We start from the raw sequence: 7,114 nt of genomic DNA, 5'->3' as shown, positions 1-7,114 counted from the left end.
CCAGTCTACTTCTCCTAATTCCTCCTCCATCTTTCAATCAGAGTGAATTTTCTAGAATGCAGATCTGATCAGGGTCTCCCTGCACACAAACGCCGTGTGATTTTCATCATCCTCAAGATAAAAGCCAAGGTCTCCAGAGCTCACAGGCCTTCGCCCCTGAACACGTTCATCCTCCATCTCACTTTCCCCACGGCTCTTTCCCCTCCATCACCCACCCACACTGCTGGCCATCCCAGAATACCCCAAGGGCTCGGTCTCTCTCCTGAGGCTTAGTCTGTGATGCGGGTTCCCTGAGCGTTTCTCTTGCCCACCAGGAAACCCCCCACCAGGATTACCTCTACTCCTGGGTCAGGTCTCAGTGTAGACCCTGCTTCTTCCTGGCAGGGGTCTCCAAGCACTAATCATAGATTGTGTTTACCAGGTTACTCTGCCATGCTGTGATCTTACTGAGCCCAGCACAGGCCCTGGCTCATGATAACTGCCTAATGTCTGCTACGTGAATGTGGGTTTTTCTTTTGTAATTTACAATTTATTTTGAGTGACTAATTAATGTACAACATTTTAAAAATTGAATTAAAAAAAACCTAGGGTCAGTCCCGTAGCACAGCAGGTAGGCACTAGGCAAAGAGAGCTAAGTCTCACATAGATGATGAGAGTTCAAGTCCCCACCCTGGGGAGAACACTCAGGGTGCATGTGTGCCCAGGTCCCTGATGGGATGGAGGATTGGAGGGAAAAGGATTGCTGTGTGAGCGGGCCCCTTTGGGGTGGCGTGCTTTCTTTTTTTTAGTTATTTTTTTATTTATTATTATCATAATCTTGTTTGTAATACATTGAATCACATATATCTTTACAGTGTATTGCATTTCTTTTTCCAGAAGGAATACCTTGCATATCAGTCAAGACAAAGACATTACTATCCACATCATCATCAAATCACTTTTCATCTTTTTTTCATATTATTATTATTATTCTCATTATTTTTTTTTAACATTCAGTCACTATATGTCATTAGGCAAAGGCTTCTTAAATAAGACTCCCAATAATCCCTAAAATAGACAAGGGGACTAGATCAGACTGGGAAGTTTCTGCACAGCAAAGGACACAGTAACAAATGTGAACCGACAACCCTCAGAATGGGAGAATATTCTTGTAAAATATGCCTCAGAAAAGGGACTGATAACCAGAATACACAGGGAACTCAAGTGGCTTACTAAAAAATATTATTAACCCAATTTAAAGAGGGGGGGGGCTACTTTCTCAGTCTCTCTCTCTGCATGCAGGCATGTGCCCTCTGGCATTAAACAAGAAGAAGGAGAAAAGTCTGTGGAGTGAAAAGGGTATTTCTTCCTCCAACCCACTCGCAGTTCTCCCAAATTCCTTCCCTGGATGCAGCCTCTGTCCCCATGTCTACCGTACTACACCGAGAGGTTCTCCACCCCCCCCCTTTTTTTTAAAGTACTAATATCTTCATTGTAGCCAAAGCAGTATTGTATACATTAATTCATTTTACAGTTAAAACATTTTATGTACAACTGTAAAGAAACTGATGCAAATAGTCCCAACTTAAAAATGGGTTGTAATTTAAAAGCTCATTGAGGTGTCCAATATGCATATTAGAAAATATTTTTCTCTGTAGAAAACAGTAAAAATGGTATTATTTCCCAAGCTAGCCCAATAATTCTGTCTAAAATAAACAGTAGTTAAATTATACAATATAAGTATTTGGATTCTGGGATCCAGGAGAAATATTAGCTTCATTTATTCAAACAGCCATGCTTTTCTTTTTTAAAATTAGCCAGAGGATGCATGTACTCACGGGAGAGAGACGGAGGAAGAAGTCGGAAAATCCCTCCTGTGGTGGTTGGTTACACAGCAATGCCCTCTCCTCCATTTCTTCTTCATCTCGGGTTTCTGGCATACACGCACATGTACCTGGCATGTTTCTCAGGCCACGGGGTCCAGGACTCAAACTGTGCAGTCAGCACAAACTGTGGGATCCAGTCGTATTAACTACCACACTACCACTGGTTCACGCCGTGGCTTTTTTTTTTTAATGAAGCTTTACCAAATAAAATTCCTATTATTTTAATTCTTACTCTTGATTTATGCCTGATTATTTTTCTTTAGGCTAATTCATAATTCACTTCATTTTAGCTGTTCCATTTTAAAGGATAGAAATACATCCTTCTTAACTGCTTGATAAAGTACTTGTTTCTATCTAAATCATGAATGAAATGCTTTGGTATTATTGAAGCATGCCCAGTATTGGGAAAATGACAGAATCTATAAATTATAACTACTGGGCACATGTGCACTATCATCAAACACCTTCCCCTAATTCTCTGTGGCCTGATGGGAAGCCAGGAAGAGTACAGACAGGTAAAGTGATAAAAACTGACAAGTGGATCAAGGAATTAAAGCCAAGAAAAGTCTGAGCATAGTGGGCAAGAAATATCTAGTCAGGTGCCAAAGACGGAACTAAAGTTCAGGCAGAAAAAAGATGTAGCCGCAAGGATCACGGGATGAACCACTATTGCAGCCCTTTACTACAAGGTGCTCAGTAAGAGACAATTGGATACAAAGACTGGATGGAGAGAAACCAGGGCCTAGGAAGATGTCAGTTGTCCAAAGTAACTAAATGAAACAAGACAGATCACATATTTTAAATTTTTCCTAGTCTGTTCTGAAATTCCTAGTACAGAATTTCTAGAAGGTAAGGCAAGAAGACAATGCCATTCCTTAGCTCCTGTGCTATGCAGAATATTTCCCAGAGATACATCTGAGAACTCAAGCAGAGACTTAGGTGGCCCAGGACTGTAAGTTCCTCAGTTCCCTCGCAGCAACTTAAAACAGCCATACAGTTTGTCTTAAAACCTGTTCCTAAGTAGATAAAACCTGTAACAGAAAAGCACTTTAACAGAAATAGATCCTCCACTATGGTTTTAGGAACTAGGCCACAGTGAAACTAAATGGGATCGATCTACCTAAACAATCCCATCTTGCCAACTAAAAGTTAACACTTAGAAACAGCAATAATCAAGTTTTCACCATTCAAAGAATGGTGAAATTATTGTACAATTTCACTTACTCTCTTTGCTTTCCACAATTATGAATCTGTTTCCTTCTAGTACGTGAAAAAATACTCAAGAAATGTACTCATGCCCCCTCCTAGTTTAATTCCCTCTTATTAGTAAATAATGTTAATCTTCCAATAGGAAGAAGTGGATTATGTACCCTTTAAGGAATCATTTATCTAGTCTCCTTACTTAAATACTATTTGTAAAGAATTCACAGAAGCAAGAAGCACCTTATAATGGGAAGTTTAAAAATATATCACAACGCACATAATCAAATCTGTATCAAATTACATCCTCTAATTCTAGAGCATACATTGATATTACAACTCAGCTAAGTCTGAAATCTTGTTTTAAAACATTGCTTGCTTGCTTGTATTGATCCCCAGATGACATGTTGTGGGACCATATGAATAAACGGCAGGTGGCTGAGGAATGCCAATTAGAGAAGACTTGACTTTCAAAGGCAAAAGTAGGTCCTCAAGACATTGTGGCATTCCGTTAGGTATTTACTTTGGAGAAATATACTATTAAGAGACATGTTTAAGAATAAAGACAAATCAAGTTACAAAGTACAAATGACCCTTGAGCAGGGGGGCTGGGATGCCAACTCTTCAAACAGTCAAAAATCCACATTTAACTTTTGACTCCAAAAACTCAGCTACTAATAGCTTAATGTTCACAGGAAGACTTACCATTAACACAAACGGTCAATTAACACATATTTTATGTTATATACTATATTCTTACAATACAGCTAGAGAAGATATTAAGAAAACCATAAAGAAAATACATTTACAGTATTTATTTTTAAAAATCCATATAAGTGGGCCCAAGCAGTTCAAACCCTTGTTGTTCAAAGGTCAACTGTATAGGGCAGATAGATACATGCTTAATTATTTAATTTACAGACACAGATTATGTATTAGAATAAAAATAATTTCATATACTTTTTCAAAAGAACAACCCAACACAGAAGTAGCAATAAAGTTACAAATAATGAGATAAAATTATTTAGAAGTTTGTCTCTATGGAAGAGAGGAGGACTGGGCAAATGGTCAAAAAGGAGCACAATTTGCCTATTTTAACTTTGTATTGTCCAGTTCCATGTGGCCAAATGTAGTTCTACTTTTGCCATATAAGTTCTCTACTTCTAATTATTTACCAGATGCTTTATTATAACTCCATTTTTGGCCTTTGTTTTGGAATCTGTTATTTCTGTTGTCACCTCCTGATCGCTGTCCCCTGAAGTTTCTGTTTCCTTCACGTGGTCCTTCCCGGGGTCCTTCCATCTCTGGTAGTTCTGTGGCCACAGAGAGTTGCCAGGGTCTTGAATCATGCCATTTCTCCTGTATTTCTGTTACTGCTGCAGTAGAGACATCAAAGCAAACACCCAGCTCTCCTTCTACTTCTAATTATTTACCAGATGCTTTATTATAACTCCATTTTTGGCCTTTGTTTTGGAATCTGTTATTTCTGTTGCCACCTCCTGATCACTGTCCCCTGACCCCTGGAACCTCGATGTCCTTCCTGGGGTCCTTCCATCTCTGGCTGCTCTGTGGCCACAGAGAGTTGCCAGCCTCTTGAATCATGCCATTTATCCTATATTTCTGTTACTACTGCAGTAGGGACATCAAAGCAAACACCAGCTTTCCTTTTGCGAAAGACCATTCCCTTTGCTTTGGAATCAATATCCTCACCCAGCTGCTCCTTAAGTTCTTTCCAAGCATAACTAATGTTTGGCATTTCAATTGAGCACCACAAGATCATAGTCACAAAACCCACATTTGAGTTGATCAATGAGTGTTGGTCTATTGACGTGGCACCTGAAATATGGGCCACTGCTACTGCCAGGGCTTCTACGGCCCCCTTCTCCTCAATCAGCTTCTCAGTTGACTGTTTGAAGTGACTAATGGCAGTGGGACGCACAGAATCCAGAAGTCTAATTGCATTTTTGCTGGAAGCTTTTATTATTTCTGTTGCAGAAGGAATACCTATTCATTTAAATTTAATTCCCGCTTTTTGCTCCACTAGTGCTAACTGATATTCTTCCTTGTGTTGAGAAAAGCAGATGCAAACCCCTGTCCTTCCAGCTCTACCAGTCCTTCCAGAGCGATGAATGTAGGACTCTACATCCTTTGGTGGAGAGCTTTGTACAACCAAATCAACCTCAGGGATGTCTAGTCCACGTGCAGCAACATTGATTACCACCAGAACTCCAAAATTACCGTTTCTAAAACCTTTCAGCGTGATTTCTCTGTTTCTGTGGAATGTCTCCATGTAATGACTGGGCATCCTGCTTTATAGAAGTGTTCTGTGAGAGCTCCTAGGCCTCCTTCTTGGTTTCACAGAAGATGATGGTACGCCCTTGATGGCCACTGTACACTCGGATCACATCCCCAGTAACCGCTTTAAAAAAAATGCAAGTTTTTCTAAATAAAATAAGCCCTCTTCTAATTTTTGAAGACTTCACTCATCTCTTAGAATACTACTAAATCACTACTCCTTCTTTGGCTCCTTTTATCATTTCCTTGACATTGGGGCTCACCTTTCTTGTAGGCCACACATAAAATTTCTTCCACTTGATCCGCAAAACCCATATCCAACATCTGGTCAACTTCATCTAGGACAACATGCTTAAGCTCGGTGAGATCGAGCTTGCCATTCTGTAGGTGGTCTTTGATACGACCTGGCGTCCCAACCAGGATATCAATCCCATTCCACATGCATTCAATTTGACCTCCATATGGAGTTCCACCATAAAAACAAGCCACTGATAGCTTCTTTGTGATGTCACTGAAGTCTCTGCTTGACTTGCCAACTCCCTTGTAGGAGTAAGTACCAGTACCTGAGAGGAACAGCCTCTCTTCTTGTCTTGCATTTCTCCCTGAAGTTTCTCAGTCAGAGGGATGGCAAAGGAGAATGTCTTCCCAGTTCCTGTCCGTGCCTGTGCAATTAAGTCCTTCCCACTATAGACATGGTGGAAGGTCTTTGCTTGTATAGGAAACAGGAAGGTCACCCCACGGCCTTTGAGAAGCTTAATAGTCTCTTCAGATATGGGGAAATTTGAGAAAGTGCCTTCTTTTTGTTACACAGGTCTTTCCTGCTCTGCCTCACTGTTACTTTCTTCACTAGCAGCTTCATTGGAGTTTGAGTCAGGATCAGAAGGAGCAAATCCATTCTTCAGTTTGGGACATTTTTCTCCAATGTCTCCATTCACTTCTTTCTCTTTCTTCAACTTCTTGGGCTTAGGAGCATCTATTTCTTCTTCAAGAGGCTCCTCACTTCTTATTACTTTCTTTGGTATTAGGAGAAGCAATTTCCTTTGCAGAAGGCTCCTTTTTCTTTTTCAAACTTTTGTTTTTAGGAGAAATAATGTCACCTTGAAGTGGCTCCTCTTCTTCTTTTGTCTTTTTGGATTTAGAAGAACTCATGTCAACTTCAGTAGGCTCTGCTTTCTTTTTTACTTTTTTAGCTTTAGGGCATATAGTTTCTTCCTTTTCTCTTACTGACTCTTCAGTCTTACTGACCTTTGGTTTCTCCTTTTTACCTTTCTTCTCATTTTGCTTTCGCAGTGTCTTCACTTTCCCCATGGTTGTATCTGATTCCAAACCGCTGTCACTGAGTTTTCCCAGCATCACTCGGCACACACTACCTAGGCCGACCAAACTCCTCAACCGCGTGGAGAGGAAGAGCGAGGTTCCACCTTTTGAGGTGCTATGTTACCATGTATTATATATTGGCACCTTAGATTTCAATGAATGCTACATTGAAATTATTCTCTTACATGCAAATCTAGTTTGGTTTAAGATATTGACAATTATATTCTATTGCTCCTAATTTTAAAACATTTACAAAGTACAGGAAAATTATTCTTATTCTACACTAATAGAGTTCTATTAGGCACATGGCCACCCAGGTGAGAACTCCTTCCTCTCTGAGGCTGCCTGTGTCCATGTGACTAAGTTCCGGCCATGAAGATGAAGCAGATTTGAAGTTGTAAGTTTTTCATGAAAGGAGCACACTTCCCCGCCTTCCC

The 7,114-nt window shown here is 40.2% G+C and overlaps 1 pseudogene; it reads right to left on the bottom strand.

The window, feature by feature from the left end:
- Positions 1 to 4,232: 4,232 nt before the first annotated feature.
- LOC106733164 (nucleolar RNA helicase 2-like) lies at positions 4,233 to 6,725 on the bottom strand (annotated as a pseudogene).
- Between the last annotated feature and the right edge of the window lie 389 nt (positions 6,726 to 7,114).

This window comes from Tupaia chinensis, unplaced genomic scaffold, assembly GCF_000334495.1.
Source record: "Tupaia chinensis unplaced genomic scaffold, TupChi_1.0 Scaffold144356_1, whole genome shotgun sequence".
In the NCBI taxonomy this organism is placed as follows: Eukaryota; Metazoa; Chordata; class Mammalia; order Scandentia; family Tupaiidae; genus Tupaia; species Tupaia belangeri.
This window is presented reverse-complemented; position numbering and strand designations above follow the sequence as displayed.